Raw genomic sequence first — 18,861 nt, forward strand, 5'->3', positions numbered from 1 at the left:
ATCTCATAAAAATGCCTCAAGTCTCACTCCACTTCTAAAGTGCCTCATGGAAGCTATTAAAACCAGGACCATTAAAAATAATAATAACTGGATTAATAGACAGAATTTATTGAACACCTCCTGTGTTCCAAATTTGCACGTGTTTAATATTTGAGCATAGCCTAGTGCACAGGAACGGACTCTGGCCTCACACAGCTTTGATAGCCCAGGTCTGAATTTGCTAGTTATGGAATGCCCGGAAAGTTTCTTAGCCTCTCCATGTCTCAGTTTCCCCATCTGCAAAATGGGGATAACTGTACCTGCTTCGTAGGGCTGGAGTAGGGTTAACTGAGTTAGTACCGTACAGAAAACACTCAGACGGTGCCTAGCACTTAGTAAGAGCGCTAGAGGGCCTGTCGGTGGCACGATGGTTAAGTGTGCACGTTCCGCTTCAGCGGCTCAGGGTTCGTCAGTTCGGATCCCGGGTGTGGACATGGCACTGCTTGGCAAGCCATGCTGTGGTGGGCGTCCCACATATAAAGTAGAGGAAGATGGGCACGGATGTTAGCTCAGGGCCAGTCTTCCTCAGCAAAAAGAGGAGGATTGGCAGCAGATGTTAGCTCAGGGCTAATCTTTCTCAAAAGAAAAAAAATGCACTAGTAGTACTTGCTGTTAGATTAAAATCTCACAACAGCCTCGTTGTTATTATACATTTTACATAAGAGGAAATGGAGCTTAGATGATTAAGTCAACCAGGTGACCCACACAGAACGTGGCAGGGTAAGGATTCAAACCCAGGTGTGTCAGATTCCACAGCCCGGGCTCTGAATGAGCCCATGGTGACCTTTACCCCCAGTTGTAGCAGAGGAAAGTCAAACACAGGCTGAGGAAGGCTGTTGTTTCCTGGTGCACGGTAAGCCACAAACCAAGGTCGTCACTCCGGTCACGCTCAGTCAAAACTCTCCGTCTCTGACTTTTGCCCACCTGAAGAGCCAATCCCAAGGCAGCCTGGGGTAAGGCGCAGGGCAAAGGCCTTTTGGTTGGGATAGCAACCAAGGAGTCAAGCCAACTCACCTAGGGGCGGTGAGGCGGGGTTGTTGATCACGAGGGAATGGATGCTAAAGGATACTACCGTCAACAGAGCTCCCTGGCTTATGTAATCAATGGCCCTGGTCACTGCTGGGATCAGAGTGCAGGGCAGCTGGTCAGATCCCCGGGCAACAAACTTGACAGTCCATAAACATCCCCTCGGGCTGAAGGAAAGATAGAACAGGACGCCAGGGACGGAGCTTTCCTTCAGAGTCTCCTCAGGGGGTGAACAAGCACAGGAAAGTGGATTTAGCACCTGATACATTCATTCCTCTGACATTGGGGTTCCATCTCCTCTTAGGAGAGTTAGCCATGCTCTGTGAACTCTGAGTACCATCGTCCAAACGCCCTTGGATTGTAGCCAATCACCAAAATGGGAGATACTCACATGAAACGAATCAAAATATACACACCAGTGGAAGAGAGCTCCATCGGTATATTTCCCAGATAGAGAGCTTTTGGTTTCATGATGACTTTAGAAGAGAATAAAATTAGGCATATCTTTATCTTGTCATGAAAGGTATCTGGTACTTTTGTTGAAAAAGCATTAGTTATTTGTATTTAAAAGTATTTCAATGTAACTTTAATAAATAAATTAATTTTGGGTTAAAAAAATACAACACTCTTGGAAAGGGGTGGGTAGGAGTTGGGAGACAGGCTAGATGAACAGAAATAAAACAATCGCTATGAATCATGCTTGCGTTAATCCACAGGGGAAGCACAGTAGATACACCGTGGCATTGGGCCCCCTCGAAAGGACTTGGATTCAAATCCTCCTTCTGTCCTTTGTATGTGACCTTGGGCAGGTTCCATGAACCAACGTCCTTGTCTGCAGAATGAAGATAACACTACAGTATTCGGCTCTGAGAGCTGTTCTGAGTAGATGAGACAGTGCGTGACTGGGCCTAATCTGATGCATGGCCCAATCTTGGCTCAAAAATGTTACTTTTCTTCCTCCTATTCGCCACCTCCTCTTCAATATCCCTCCCCAAGGCAGAGCTAGTTTCCTGGCCTTTTCGTTGCACCCACAGTTGAGTTGTCCCTCTCAGTTTTTAGCCTGGCACTGAGGGCAGTGATCAAGGGCCTGGTAAACGTCAGTTCACCCAGAATTGGTTATGCTGTAACTTAGGTGCTCACCGCGAGCTCCCGAGAACAGGAAGCACGCCAGCCAGCATCAGGCATGGTTGTGTTACTAAGTGTTGCCCCTCCCATTCTGCAAGGTACACAAACACATCCATCTTCAGTGGCCAGGCAGGGAACACAAATCAGTTGAATTAAGTTAACAAGAGGGCTAAAGTCTCTGACAAACTGGAGAGCGTCCCCTTGTAGGCACTCCAATTCAACTAAACAAAACACACTTTTCTGGTCAAACACAACCTTCTGCCCCCAGGATCTGCCCCTCTGACCATAAGTTTGCCACCACAAACAGAGCTTGCTGATTCACAGGTATTTTCTGATACGTGATCTCATTCGATATTTCAGCCATCCTCTGAAGTAAGTAAGCACTGTTGAGTTCATCCTACAGGCATCTGACAGAGAGACAAACTGAGGCTCAAATACGGTGATTTGTCCAAATCAGACATAGCTAGTTAGTGGCTGACCAGGGGTTTGAATCCTTATCTTCTAACACCAGTCCAGGACACCTGCTTCTCTTTACCCCACCTACTGTCCTGGATATGCTGCTGGTTTTCACTCCCATAGTTTTTCTGGGACAAAAACCAAACCCTATGAAAAGGTTAAACCTGTGTCAAGTTTATACTCCAATGACGGCCGTGAGTCATAGTCCATTTAGAACTCTGAGACAGGTGCCCTTGGAAACACTACTGTCTTTGCAACTAACAGAACATGCTTTACCCACACTGTCCACACCAGGAGTAATGGCAGAGGGATGCCAGGCAGAGGGGGGCCAGGAAGAATGGTGAGCAGGCTGATAGGAGGAACTCTGCACCCGAAAATAGCAATGAGAAAGCAGACTCCTTGTATCAATGGGATCTTGAGTTTGTAAAGAGAGCCAGAAAAACAAGGTAGACGCTTAGCGAGTAAACGAGCATCTAATTTCTCTAGGCTGGTCTTGTCCAATAGAAATCAAATATGAGCCACATACATAACTTCACATTTTCTAAGTAGTCACGTTAAAAAAAGTAAAAAAAAACAAGAGAAACTAATTTGAATAATACATCTTGGTGAACTTACTATATCCAAAATATTATCATTTCAACATGTAATCAATATAAAATTATTAATGAGCTGTTTTACATTCATTTTTTTCATACAAAGTCTTTGAAATTCAGTATATAGTTTACACTTACAGCTCATCTCAGCTGCCCTAGGCACATTTCAGGGCCTCGATAGCCGCATGTGGCTAGTGGCTACTATATTGGACAGCACATGACTAGGCCAAAGAAACTCTTAAAATCTATATTTCTGGTACAGTGGAAGTGAGTCACCTAGTTGAAGGCCAGCCCAGACAGCATTCTTCACGGCCACAGAGAGCTCTCATTTCCAATCCTAGTGCAATTTCAAGACAGATCCTTCATGGCCACCATCAAACTTTGCCACGACTTGGGGGCAGCTGTGTCAGTTTCCAGCCAGTTGCTCCGCAAAGCCAATCAGAAGCCGTTGTGTTCGGCAACCTGTTTTCATCTTTGCCACAGTGCAGTCCTCAGCATGTCCCCTTTCAAATACCTATTATTCTGCTTCTGTCTTCAGTGGTGCCATGACTGGCAGTGATTAGGGTGACATTTTTTATGTGCCTGAGTCCACAGAGCAAATTATGTCGTGTGAGTGGCATGGTGATTAAGAGGCTGTCTGTATGTAAAGACTAGAATTGCTACATTTGCATGTCTCTGAATAATGAGATTCCTATCTCCATTATATGGCAATGAGGTAGAAATTGATAGCATTATTAACTGTTTACACAGTAAGCACAATTTTCTATTCTCATTCTCTCTCTCTCCAGCTGGTTTCAAAGACGCCAAAAGCGAGAAGAGGCAAGCAGAGGCTATGCAGTCTCCCTCCCGCCTGAGCCCCCCAGCCATCCTGCCAAAGAGAAGTTTCCCCTAGCAAGAGATTTCCACACCTTGACAATAAATCCTCTGGCTGCCTTCCAGAAGGGAGCCCACAGACAATACAATCCAATCTCATGGTTTCATAGGGGAAGAAACTGTAGCATAGAGAGGTGAGATTTGTCTAAGGTCACACGGAGAGAGAGAAAAAAGGCTAGAAGACAGAGGATTCTGATAATACTCATCCTTCCTCCAATTCCCATCCTCCGGCGCCTGGCTGCACCTTTGGAATGAGGGAGTCCCATCTTCCAGCCTAATTACATGTTGTACATTCTGGTCACACACCCATTTTTCTCCCAAAGAGATGGAGAAACCGGCTGAAATTATAATTTGATTCCCCAAACACAAAGACATTTTCAGTTGACTGTAGAAATGAGTCTTAACTAGCCACTGAATCAACAAACATCAATTTTTGCAGCAATGAAATAAATATATGGGGAGATAGTTATGGTTATGGTGGGTTATAAAACACGGAAAGGGAATGCTGTGATTAAGTGTTTATGTGGCTCTGCTCCCAGCAGTGAAACATTTTCCCATCAGCCATGTGGCAGTGACATTTTTGATATCAAGGGCAGAATCAAGGTAATAATATCCAGAGGGACCCTTTTACAACACAGATCATCAGTGTTGCAACCGATAAACGCATACCAGAGAGTGCTTCGCCAGCAGTGTTGCAGTACATAGGGGAGAAAAACTCTCTTAAGTGAATCCTAACACTTTAGGGGTTTAGTGGTGGAATAAACAAGCACGGACAGCGTGAAGGTGAACTGCCTCTGCATAAAAGAGGGGAGGCAGCAGGGAGATCTGTCAAGCACACGGTGGCATCAGCTGAACGTTTGCTGTGGTGAAATGAGTGTATGAACAGCTGTAATGCTGAATTCCATTAACAAATATGATGATGATGGACTGGAGTGGAGCATTGTTATTTATGATGTACTAAAATGGACTATTTGTTTGTAATATATCTTAAAACTACCAAGTGCCTTAAAATAGCTAGAGGGGTCCATTACCTCTTTACCCTATCAATAATAAAAGGTCTTGTCCTTGAAGTCAAAGCTGAAGGAGCTTCTGGGTAGCATAAAGCACAAGAAAATTGGGACATATTCCGCCCTGGGTAAAAGGGGTTGTGAAACCCTTCAGGTTTCCACTCAAACGCTACTGGGTTCGGGGAGGCCTTCCTCTGAACTCACAGTCTAAATTAACTCCCCTGTTAGAAGTTACCATCCTTCTACTGTTTCATTTTCATTACACATATGGACTTACAGTCTATCTTCTCCACGAAGGTCGAGCAGGGCAGGTGCCTATTTGCCTGACACAATCCATTCGTGGATTCAGAAGGTACCTACAGAACACCTACTAAGAGCTAGGCCCCATGCTAGGTGCACAGGTTCCAGCAGAGAACAAGACAATGCTGCCCTCCTGTAGTTTACATCCAAATAGGAGAAATAGATCATAAACAATTAAACAAACCAGTTGATCTTAGATAACAATGTGTGCTCTACACAAAGTAAAGGATAAAGACAGAGAGAGCAAATGCATGGGAGGCTTGTCAGAAAAGGTCTCTCTGAGGACATGAAATTAAAGAAACCTGAATATTGGGAAGTTCCGGGGGAGGGGCACTCCAGGCGGCCAGAAGAGCAGGTGGAAAGGCCCCGAGATGGGAATAAGTCTGTGGTTGGAACCGAGTGAGTGAAGGGAAGAGGGCCTCAAGGGCATGGATGGGGCTGGATCCCGTACTTGGCACATCATAAATAATAAACATTTGTAAGTGAATGAATACGCACGAGTCAGCTATAAGGGCAGGTGGCATGTAATTCTTGCTGCCTCATGCAAGAGTGCAGGTGACCAGCATATACAAGTAGAGACTAGAAACTTGAAACTTCAAGAAAAACACAATAGTTAATAAGATGAGGTCTGGGCACACACAGAATATGAAAGTGAGACATTCAAGGCGGTCTATAATAAACCCCAAAGTGCTGCAAAGGAAGGTAGAGGCAAGCAAGCTAAAGGGTGACGTCATATGGAGCAGATGTCTCAAGGCAGGATGTGAGCTGGGCGTGGAATCACACACAAGAATTTGTTAGGTGGAAGGAAAAGGGAAGGGAGGGCTTACAATGTTATTGGTCTTATCACGTGAAGAAAATCAGTCTCATCATGTTATCCTGATGGAACTACCATATTTATTTCTAGGATGTAACCTAAGTCCATACTATGCTTGTTATGCAGGCAAGGCGGACAATTACATACATGGAATATAGAAGCTGGCACAGAAATTTCTTTTCTCTTTTTTTAAAGATTGGCACCTGAGTTAACATCTATTGCCAGTCTTCCTTGCTTTTTTTTTTTTCTTCTTCTTCTCCCCAAAGCCCCCCAGTACATAGTTGTATATTCTAGTTGTAGGTCCTTCTAGTTGTGGCATATGGGATGCCACCTCCCGCATGGCCTGATGAATGAATGGTGCTGGTCTGCACCTAGGATCCAAACCAGCAAAACCCTGGGCCACCGAAGCTGAGCGTGTGAACTTAATCACTCAGACATGGGGCTGGCCCCTGAAATTTCTTTACTCTAGGCTCAGGTTGCCACCTTGGAATTCATAAGCTCCACCTTACGTGGGGAATTACCTCTCTTCAACTTATAGTGAATTTGATGAGAGTTGTGGATCTATAAGTTAGGTTCTAATTCCCTCATTTTCTGGAAGCTCACTAGCCTGCTATTCTTGTTGGGGTAGTTTAGTTCTTTTTTAGCCTTTTGTTAATTAAGCCCTTTTGGAAGTCATCTGGGATAATCCAACCTCATATTACAAGGTCTGCAATGTATGAGTCACAGAGCAACCACCCCACCAATAGGTCTAAGCCAGAAACTAGGTGTCATTCTTTACTCCACTTCTCTCATTACCCCAACCCCGGTCTAATCAATGAAGCCTTATCAATTCTACCTCTCAAATAACTCTCAAATCCATCTTTCTGCTCCTTCCTCACCACCACCACTTTGTTCAGCCACTTGTCATCTCTTGCCTGAATCCCACCCTTTAAGTTCCACCCTACCTCCAGCTCTTTCTAAACATTCCTTTCCACTCCCTATAGCTTCTGAGTGACTGCTCAAACATTCACCATAATACACATACACACCCTTCACAATTTGTCTACATTTCCATTCGCATCTCCTTCCATGCCTCCCAAACATCCTGAATTCAAGAAAAATGAGCTGTTTACAGTTTCTCCAAAGCCCTATGCTGTCGGAAAGTCTCCATTCCTTTGTGCTTGCAGCTCCCTCTACTTAGTTCCCTTGCCTAACCTTGTATGGACTCCTCCGATTCATCCTTTAAGACTCAGCTCAAATAGCACCTATTCTGTAAGCTTTCCCTGATCACCATTGTTTTCTTCAGGGTTCTTTAGAGAAACAGAACCAATAGGATATATATAGAGAGAGAGAGAGAGAAAGAGCTTTATTTTAAGGGATTGGTCCATGCGATTATGGAAGCTGGCAAGCCAAAAGTCTGCAGGCTGGTCCAGCAGGCTGGAGATGGAGGGAAGAGCTGATGTTATAGTTCAAGTCCAAAGGCCGTCAGGCTTGAGATCCAGGAAGAGCCAATGCCACAGTTCAAGTCTGAAGGCCATCTGCTGTAGAATTCTCTTTTGTTTGGGGGAGGTCAGTGTTTTGTTCTATTCAGGCCTTCAACTGTTTGGATGAGGCCCTTCGACACTATGGCAGCAATCTGCTTTACCCAAAGTCCACTGATTTAAATGTTAATTTCATCCAGAAACACCCAGAATAATGCTTGACCACATATCTGGGCACCATGGCCCAGCCAAGTTGACACATAAAATTAACCATCACACCCATGTGCAAGATTAGGGTTTTTCCTTCTGTGATCCTGTAGCATTTCAAATAGAACTCAAATAAAAAAAGGAAGTTTTAGCACTTATTACATTTCTTCAGTTATTGGGAGATATGTCAATCTTCCCTCCCATGGGTAGGGACTATTACTAGCCATATTTATATCTCATTCTTAATACAGCATCAGTAAATACTTATCAAATTAATGACTAAGGGAATTCATTAACTGTTTTATATTGTTAAGACATTTTACAAGGCTGGTCCTTACAGCAATCACCAGATCAGGGAATTATTGTTAGCTTCCTAAGAAAGGAAACAAAAATAGAGCGCAAAGAAGTCATTAACCCAACTTCCCACAAGAGACCACAAGTCCCAAGGTTCATTGGAAATTTTTGCCCCTTAATTAACAGGGCACAACGGTGGCCTGACTCCCTTAAGCTTTCTTGGGCAGTGAATGGATGGCCATGAGGATAACTTTACCCATGACCATCCCAGCTCCTAAAGCTACTGACCAGCAGGAAGTTCCCTACAGCAGCCTGGACTTGTGTACACTCCATGACTCACCTGTTCATAAACATCCCAGGCTCTAGGCTCAAAGCATTGGCAGCATAACAGTCAAGAGACCATAATTCCAAGCATGTGTCATAAAGAAACTAGAACAAATTCCTATCATTATTCTGAAACCCAGGACTCAAAGGTATGACGGGACTAGAAATCTTGAACAGCCCAAACACTGTAATTTCATTCTAGAACAAACGAGGTGCTAGTATTTGGTGAGATGGGCTTTGCACTAAGGATTTTGTAAATAGCTACAATTTTGTGAGAATTTATTGAGTTGTAGGTATTATGCTAGAGCAGTTTACGTGTATAATTTTACTTCACTCTCCAATAGCCCCCTGAGGTAGGTACTATTTTAGCCTCATTTGACAGGTGAGGGAGGACACTGAAACATAGAGATTAGGTAATGAGGTCAGGAAGCCACTGAGTGGAGCTTGATAACCAGACCGTCTGGCTCTAGAGTCCATGGTGTTGCCTAGAGCACAATGCAGCCCCCTCAGAACACGTCAGAATCATAGGAGCAGATCAGTAGTAAATAGGGGACCCCTCAGGATACTCTCCTCTTTCCATCAGATTTCACAAGGCTTTTTAGGACCTGCACCCCCCACCCCATCTACTCTTCCAGCCTCACCTCTATGCTCTCCCCATCTGCATTCTACACTCCAGCCAAAGAGAACCTGTCTTGGTCTCATCAACATCTCCAGTCTATAGGCCATGTATTTGGCATTTCCTACACCAGTACCCTTCCTCTCTAGTGCCCCTTCACTTGACTAACTCTTGTTCACTTTCAGGTCTCAGCTTTGCCCTCACTTTCTCTGGTGAAAGGCCTGTTGGCCACCCTGCCTGAGTTGGATGCCCTTTGCCCTGGATGCTCCTACAATCCACTCTAATTTTTTCTGTCATAGACCTCATCAAGCTGTGCGATAATGGCCTGTCTCCTAAGGGTGGCCTCCATGTGATCATAATTAAATACCCATCACCTAGCACAACGTCTGACATTTGGTAGACACTTAATAAACGTTTGATGGAAGGAGGAATATAAAAATGGATGAACTGAATAAATGCTGTTTATCACTTGCTTCTAGACAGGACACTTTGAAGATATTCTCGAAAGAATCTCTAGGATTTCATGAAAAATGGATGCCCCAGTGACATCGTCTCCCCTGGCAACTTAAGGAGCCCCTAGACTTCTCTAAATAAGAAAAGAGATTCTGAGGACCAAGAACTAATGACCTCTGGAGCTTTCTTTCTCCTGTTTCTATCTCTGAATCCAAATACCTATTATGAGAGGGCACCTGGGATAGTTTTGAAGCTAGCTAAAGCCTTTAAGCAAGACTCTCAAGACCACTCTAAGGTGAATGTAATCCTGAAGGACTTTTTAAAACAATGTCTGGGTGTGGTTCCACTCTGCGGTTATAAATATGCTGTCTGTTTTCCATAGTATTTTCATAAGTAATCTTCCATCATCCCTAAAGTATGCAAACGAGCTTTTCGTGATTCCGAAAGAGCACTCCTTTAGTCACAGCACAAGATGTCACTCACGATAACAAATATTGAAGGCAGTTGTTTTCATCTTGAATCCAGATCCTTCTTTGGTCCTGGGATAGCAAGTTGAAAGTCACAGAAACAGGCTTGTGTAATGTTACATTCCTTCCTCTTTCTGGAAAAGAGAAGGTAGGAACTACACTGGACGACACCTGAGGTTTCCAATTCTTAACATTCTGTGAGCCTGTGAAGTCATAACGAAAGTATGTGCGTGCACGGCTACTAAACACGTGTTGCGGGCTGAATTGTGTCCCACCCCAAATTCATGCATTGAAGTCCTAACCCCAAGTACCTCAGAATGTGACTGTATTTTGGAGATGGGGCCCTTAAAGAGATGATTAAGTTCAAATAAGGCTGTTAGGGTGGGCCCTAGTCCCAACTGACTGATGTCCTTTTAAGAAGCGGAAATTTGGATTCAGAAATGAGCCTGCACAGAGGAAATAGCACCTGAGGACCCAGGGACAAGGTGGCCATCTGCAAGCCAAGGAGAGAGGCCTCCAAGGAAACCAACTCTGGCTACACTTTGACCTTGGACTTCCAGCCTCCAGAACTGTGAAGAAACAAATATCTGTTGTTCAAGCGCCCCAGTTTGGGGTATTCTGTTACGGCGGCCCTAGCAGACTAGCAAAACCAGTCACTAACAAATGATGGAGGAATATCAGAACCCTAGGGCATCATGTGTTCATCTGTCATTTCGACCAGGGGTGTTTTGATTCTGCCTATTTAATACAAACATTTTAATTTACATAGTACCAATATTTATTAATTTTGGTCAAGAAATAATTTTGGGGGTAAATGCCATTAAGCCGATTTAATTTCTTAGTCAATTTTCTACGGAGATCAGCTAAACCATTTTTAGGTTTTTTCTGTTTTAGGTTTTATTCAGCTGAAGTCATTTTCATTGAATCAATTTTTATCAGTGTGTTTCACAACGAAGATAAGATTCATCAATCAATGTTTTGTCCAAATAAAATTTTATCAATTGTAACCTTTTATAAAGTTTCCACTATGGCCATTATTTTTACTAAGGTCAAATTTTCCAGGTCAAATATTGTTGACAAAATTTGATTCTTTTGTCAATTTTTTAAAAAATAATAACATTTATATTTTGAGATATAATTCATGTACATAAAGTTTATCCTTTTAAAGTACACAATTCATTGGTTTTTAGTGTTTTCACAGGGTTGTCATCACTACTATCAAATTCCAGAACATTTTCATCACCCCGAAAAGACATACCCTATTCTCTTCTTCATGCCCCCAGCATCTGGCAACCAATAATATACTTTCTGTCGCTATGGATTTGCCTATTCCAGACATTTCATATAAAAGGAATCATACAATATGTGACTCTTTTTTTTTTTTTTTAAAGATTGGCACCTGGGCTAACAACAGTTGCCAATCTTTTTTTCTTTTCTCTTTATTTCCCCAAACTCCCCCTGTACACAGTTGTATATCTTAGTTGCAGGTCCTTCTAGCTGTGGGATATGGGACGCCGCCTCAACGTGGCCTGATGAGCAGTGCCATGTCCATGCCCAGGATCTGAATCCTGGGCTGCCACAGCGGATCACAGGAATTTAATCACTTGGCCACGGAGCCAGCCCCTATGTGACATTTTTTATCTGGCTTCTTTCACTTAGCATCATGTTTTCAAGGTTCATCCATGTTGTAGTATGTATCAGTACTCCTTTCCTTTTTATGGCAAAACAATATTCCATTAACTTGGATATACCATATTTTGTTCATTCATCCATTGATAGACATTTAGGTCATTTCTGCTTTTCGGCTATTGTGAATAATGCTGCTATGGACCTTCAAGTACAAGTTTTTGTATGGACGTATGTTTCTAATTCTCTTGCCTATATATCTGGAAGTGAAATTATTAGTCACATGGTAACTCTGTGCTGAACTTTTTGAGGAACTACCAGACTGTTTTCCAAATTGGCTACACCATTGTACATTCCCACTAGCAATCTATGAGAGTTTTAATCTTCTTTTAATTTTCACTTTCATTCACCATGTGCAGTTTTGGCTTTTTTAGCTTTGTTTTGTATTTACTGATACTACCACTAATACTCATTACAAATTGTACAAAAATATGGTGGCTTGCATTTATTTCTTAGCAATTTCAAGGAAATTAGCAATTCCAGAATACTTCTGTTGTCCAGAATTGGTTTATTGCAGGAGTGTGAAACCTGAAACCCATGGGCCAAATTCAGCTGCTGCCTGTTTTTGTACGACCCACATGCTAAGAATGTTTTTACATTTATAAATGGTTGGAAAAAATCAAAAGAAGAATAAGATTTTGTGATACATAAAAATTACATAAAATCCAAATTTCACTGACTATAAATAAAGTTTTATTGGAACATAGCCATACTCATTCATTTACATATCATCTATGATTACTTTCACTCCACAATGGCAGAGTTGAATAATTGTGACAGAAATTGTCTGACCCACAGAGCCTAAAATATTTACTGTCTGGTCCTTTACAGAAAAAAGTCTATCATATTGCCAATCTAATTCATCTTTATTTTTCAGATCATATGGTGCAATGGGCAGTAACTGTTCAAATAGTTGGCAAAGATAGAGCATATGGTAGCTACCCCAAGTAGGGGCATTAGACTATTGCCAGGTGGTGAACTGTCATGATCCATAATGAGATTAATACAGAAATTAAGAATAAGCCTTAGAAATTTACAGAAAATTGACAGAGTAATTTTCTATCTGCTGAATCTAACACTTAAAAAATGGGCTGTGCATTTTGTACGTCTTTGGGGTTTTAAAATTTCATTTATCTAGTAATTGATTTTTATTGTATTTTACTAAAATAACAGTTCATGACAAATTGGAATTTTTTTTTAAAAACTAGTCTTTTAGCACAGATAGTTGGAGAAGCACTGGAATAGAGAACCAATGTCTTCAGAATCAAAGGAGTGGGTCTCCTAGGACATAAGCATCCTGAAGGCAGGGCTTTCACCTATGGGCACCTCTATGTGGTCCAGCACCTAGATAGACAGGGCCAGGCACAACGCAATAGATGCTCAAAAATACTGAACGATTAGGATGGAGAGTCCTCAAAAAACTAAAAATAGAACTACCATATGACCCAGCTATCCCACTACTGGGTATCTACCCAAACAATTTCAAATCAATAATCCAAAGTAACATATGCACGCCTATGTTCATCGCAGTACTATTCATAATAGCCAAGACAGGAAGCAACCCAAGTGCCCATTGACTGTTGATTAGATAAAGAAGATGTGGTATACACATACAATGGAATACTACTCAGCCAGAGAAAAAGACAAATTCATCCCATTTACAATAACGTGGAAGGACCTGGAGGGTAATATGGTAAGCGACATAAGCCAGTCTGAGAAAGACAGACACCGGATGATTTCATTCATATGTGGAATATAAACAAACACATGGACAAAGAAAACAGTTCAGTGGTTACCAAGGGAAGGGAGTGGGGGGTGGGCACAGGGGGTGAAGGGGAGCACTTATGTGGTGATAGTCAAGAAATAATGTACAACTGAAATCTCACTTTGATGTAAACTATTATGAGCTCAGTAAAAAAAAATTAAAAATGTTTTAAAAGACAAGGAAGAACAAAAACAAAATACTGAACAATTGTACAAATCCAACACAACCCACTTCCTATCTCCAGTTACACTGCCACGGATTACTGTTTTCTAGGTCTGTTTTGGTTTTAATTTACTCTCAGAGGTGGTGTAGACAGCACAGACTCTGGAACCAGCCTGAGTTGAAATTCCACCTTCCTCTTTTACTAGCCAAGCTACCCTGGCCAAGTTTCTCAATCTCTCTGTAATTCTTCGTCTATAAAATAGGGATAATCATAGTGTCTAAAGAGTTATCAGGATAGTCATCTGAGTCAATTTGCATAAATTACTTAGCAGAGTGCCTAGCACATGGTAAGAACTCAATAAATGTAAGCTATCATTATTACTATACATACGCAAAGTGTATACTCATGAAGTGGTCGCAAAACTTGCTTCTCTGAGCTGCCTAAAACGGCAGGCAGCACTTCATCCTTTTAAAGTAAATGCATTTTATATTCCCGACAAATATAAGATCCCTAGCTTTGTAAAAATAGTCTCGCTAGATTAAGGTCACCAGATATTTTTGGCAAATTGTAAGATATCTATGTGCATATGATTTTTCATGAATTTGTGAAGTATTTCTCATAAACTTGCTTACAATCCAAAGGCTTAATCTCATGTATGTAAAGTGCAGGCCACGCATTAGTGCAAGGAATGTGTAGGAGTTTCAACTCTGTCATCTCACGTGCTGTACTTACCTATCCCCAATCCCAAACAAACTTCACCAAACAGATAGCTGTTTCAAGTGACTCTCCTTCAGTCTATGGCAGCCCCTTCTTACGCAGGTTCCCAGGCACTGAGGGCGCAGTGGTAATAGTGAGTGGCTCCCCATAGGAATGACCCTCTGTAATTATATCTCAGTATAACGTTCAGGGTTACTGGAAGAAATACAGCTCAGCCAGCTCCACAGAAACTCTTGCCCTCTACAAACATTCTTGCCATTCCACACTTCCCTTCAGCCTGGAATAAATCTCCTCCCAGTCTGCCTGCTGGGAACATAGACATCCTCCAAGACCAGACACCAATGCCATTTCTGTAACGACGACCCTTGCAGTCACAACTAATAAAAACTACAAAACCTTATATTATCATTCTTGTTCAATGCCTCTCTTGTCCACTAAGCCAACCCCAGGGCAACTGCCAAAGTGTCTTGTCCACAGGGATGCAAAAAAAGATACCAAATAATATCTTCTGGGAAACTATGATCGGACGTCGAAAGCTATTCTTTAGTTGTCTGACTTCCCTCACCACCTAAACTCCATTAGGGTAGGAATCTTAACTGTCTTGATTACTAGTCAAGGACTGGCACTAGTAGGTGCTAAATAAATACTGGTTGAATAAATGGATGAATGAATGAGTGAATAAAGGAATGAATGAACAAGGGAGCAAGACAGGGATAATCTTCATAAAAAGGGGCCATCTGATATCTTATTCAAGCTGATCTCATTCCCCTCCACACAAAGGGGTGGGGGGATATTCAAAATTACCTTACTCCAGACTTCGATAATCAAGTTGTTCTTTCCCAAGATCAAAAATAGAGTTGTATATCATGATGTCACACACAACATACACAGCATACTGATATTGAACTGCGAGAGTTGTCTAAAGAACAAATCTATTATTTTTTTACTTCCTTTACCCAATTTTATTTTATTTATTTTTTTATTTATTTATTTAATTTATTTATTTTTGCTGAGGAAGTTTCATCCTGAGCTAACATCCATTGCAATCTTCCTCTTTTCGTATGTGAGCGACCACCACAGCATGGCCACTGACAGATGAGTGGTGTAGGTCCACGCCTGGAACTAAACCCAGGCTGCCAAAGCAGAGTGTGCCGAACTTAACCACTATGCCACAGGGGCTGGGCCTCCTTTAGCCAATTGTAAATCACCTTCTTTTTCTGGGAGCAAAGCTTCCAGTCATCTAGGTCTTTTCTCTCCTAATTTTCTCATGCCCTTAGGGTCATCCATTTTGTAACATTTAAGGATTTCATCTATCTTGGTGACAGTGGTCGCCCCTGGATCAGGCTATCAGTGGGCCACAATGACCTGGGTAATATAATACTGAAGGCTCAGGCTCAGAACATAAACCCCAGCCATGGACTGGTGTTTTCCAAAGGCCAGAGAGCAACTACCCAATTGCTTTTACTGCCCATTATGGTCATAGGTGTTAACCCTCCAAGGGACTTGAGAGAAGAGACACCAAGAAGGTAACTTGAATGTCACTTTGCCTGCATCTTCACTCACCTTGTTTACTTACAGAGTGTTCACAGTGACTAGGATTCTAGAATCACAGATACTAACCCTGGAAAGGACCATAGAGAGAGTTTAATCCAGGGGTTGAAAACTCAAATGTCTGTGGTGGCCAGACATGTATTTAATTGAAAGAAAATAGTGAGGTGGGGCCTGGGGAGAACAGCAAAGAATAGGCTCATCTGACGAGAAGGGCAGACACTCAGGTCAAGCTGGCTGTGGCCCAATGTGCCTGATCCTCTGGGTTTTTTCCAAAAAAGAAAAAAAGATGGCTCTAGATTTTCATGAGCTACCTCTCAAATTTTTTTAAATGGTGGTAAAATACACATAGCATAAAATTTACCATCTTAATCATTTTTATGTGTATAGTTCAGTAGTGCCTACTGTCATGCAACCAGTCTCCAGAACTCTTTTCATCTTGCAAAAGCGAAACTCTATACTCGTTAAACAACAACTCACCATTCCCAATTTCCCCCAGCCCTGGCAACCACATTCTACTTTCTGTCTCTATGAATTTGACTACTCTGGGTACCTCATGTATGTGAATCATACAATATTTTCATTTTGCAACTGGCTTATTTCACTTAGCATAATGTCCTCCAGGTTCATCCACATTGTAGCATTTGTCAGAATTTCCTTCCTTTTTAAGGCTAAATAATATTTCATGTATGTACATACCACGTTTTTTATTCATTCTTCTATTGATGGACACTTGACCTGTTTCCACCTTCCAGCTAGTGTGAATAATCTGCAATGAGAATAGACGTACAAATATCTCTTCAAGAGCCTGCTTTTAATTCTCTTTGGTATATACCCAGAAGTATAATTACAGATCATATGGTAATTCTATTTTTAATTTTTTTTTCCTGGGGAAGATTTGCCCTGAGCTAACATCCACTGCTGATCTTCCTCTTTTTGTATGTGAGCTACCACCACAGCATCGCCACTGACAGACAAGTGGTGTAGATCCACACCCAGGAACCAAACCCAGGCCACTGAAGCTGAGCATGTCAAACTTAACCACTAGGCCACCAGGGCTGGCCCCACTATTTTTAACTTTTTGAGAAACCACTATATGGTTTTCCATAGCAGCTGCACCATTTTACACTCCCACCTACAGCACACAATGCTTCCAATTTCTCCACATCCTCACCCACACTTGTTATTTTCTGTTCTTTTGATAGTAGCCATTCTAATGGGTATGAGGCGGTATCTCATTGTGGTTTTGATTTGCATTTCTCTGATGATTAGTGATGTTAAGCATCTTTTCATAGGCTTGTTGGCCATTTGTAAGTCTTCTTTAGAGAAATGTCTATTTAGGTCCTTTGCTCATTTTTTAAATCAGGTTGTTTGTTTTATTGTTATTGAGTCAATTTTGAAATGATGGACACATTCAAATTTTGTGAAAAACACTATACAGACAAAGTACATGCTTTCAAGCAGTGTATGGCCCAGAGACCTCCATTTGATGACCTGACATGGGCCCAACACCGTCGTCTTGCAGACAAGGATCTAGATTGCAAAACCTAGATCATAAAGTCAACATGCCCACAGCTGCATGTGGCTGTCTGTGTCTGAGACGGAACTGGACCTGAGGTCCTTCAACTCACAGATCTTTGGGACTCTTCTTAGAACACTCACCAGAAAATCCCTGATTTGTAAGAGGTTTCCACTTGCCATAAATTCATAACTGGACTTGGTGACTTGTGAAGGAAAGTGCAAAAGGCAATAACTTAAAATGTTCTCACCCCCTCAAAAGAAAAAAGATAAATATGTGAGGCTATGGATGTTAATTAACTAGGTAAGAGAAATCCCTTCACAATGTCCATGTGCATCGAATCATCACAATGAACACTTTAAGTCTTAGGATTGTATTTGTCAATTACACCCCAATAAAGTTGGAAAATAAGAAGGCAATAACTCAGGGCAGAGTCAGGCTGAAAGAAACCTTCTCTGCCCACTGCTTCCTTCTTCTTTCTCTCGAGGTGGAACCAGAGGGCTGGAGAGCTATTCATCGTCAGTCAACAATGAACAAAGACCAGCCCTGTCTGCTGCATTACTCATTGCTTCGAGGTCCCCAACTTCTCGTTCCACTCCTGCTCTGAAGTGACTTCTCTTTGATGCTATTTCTGAAACGGAATGTGACCCTCCAGCTGAGCAGGGCCGAGGGCATGTGAGGGACGTGAGGGGGATATTAGAACTGTCATTCTGCTTGGATCTGACATGTGTATTCCCAAGACTACATATGGTAATGAGAACTTGGAAAAGGTTGTTACCTGGGGAGGAAAAACAAGGAAACTTCTTAAGAAGAAACGTCAAAGGTGTGAAGATATCCACCTTTGAAAAGGGATGGGCTTTCTCTTTGTGGGACAGACTCACAATCTGACCTGCTGAACACTCAAGGAATGGAGTACTTCTGCCCCTAACTGTCTGTGTGGCCTGAGGCGAAATCCTGTACCTCTCTCTACCCAACCTGTCTTTCATAATATTGGAAAAAGCTTACATAGACGTGGGAGTTTTCTGTTTCGTGATTGTGGCGCTTAGTCACGCTAAATTGACATAAATCACGTATCCATGCCATCCTGCCTTGCCTGGTGTCCTCTGCCCTACTGGCCTCTCGACCAACTTCAACTGCCTTTGGTGGTTCAGCTGCCTTTGGTGGTTCAGCAATTGAAAGTTTGAGGTGAGTTAGAGCAGAAGCAATTGTAATAAACAGAGGCATCTCATTCAAAGTTCTCTGTTCATAGAGACCAGCTTGAAATTGCTGGTCACCTGGAGCAAACCACCAACCAGCGACCCCAAGCTCTGATCGTATTTGTTGTGCTGTGAGAACAGCTACTTGCAACTTCCCTCATGGCCAGGGGCTGGTGGATCGTGCAGAGGCAAGTTTGAAAGGGTCATCGCTAT

The 18,861-nt window shown here is 42.2% G+C and overlaps 1 long non-coding RNA gene across 1 annotated transcript; it reads left to right on the forward strand.

Moving 5' to 3' along the window:
• The first annotated feature begins 2,908 nt into the window (after positions 1–2,908).
• Positions 2,909–4,196, forward strand: LOC139080272 (uncharacterized). Its single transcript, XR_011534623.1, has 2 exons — positions 2,909–3,092; positions 4,028–4,196. It is a non-coding gene; the product is annotated as an uncharacterized lncRNA (long non-coding RNA).
• The last annotated feature ends 14,665 nt before the right edge of the window (positions 4,197–18,861 follow it).

This window comes from Equus przewalskii, chromosome 29 (assembly GCF_037783145.1).
Source record: "Equus przewalskii isolate Varuska chromosome 29, EquPr2, whole genome shotgun sequence".
NCBI classification, from domain to species: Eukaryota; Metazoa; Chordata; class Mammalia; order Perissodactyla; family Equidae; genus Equus; species Equus przewalskii.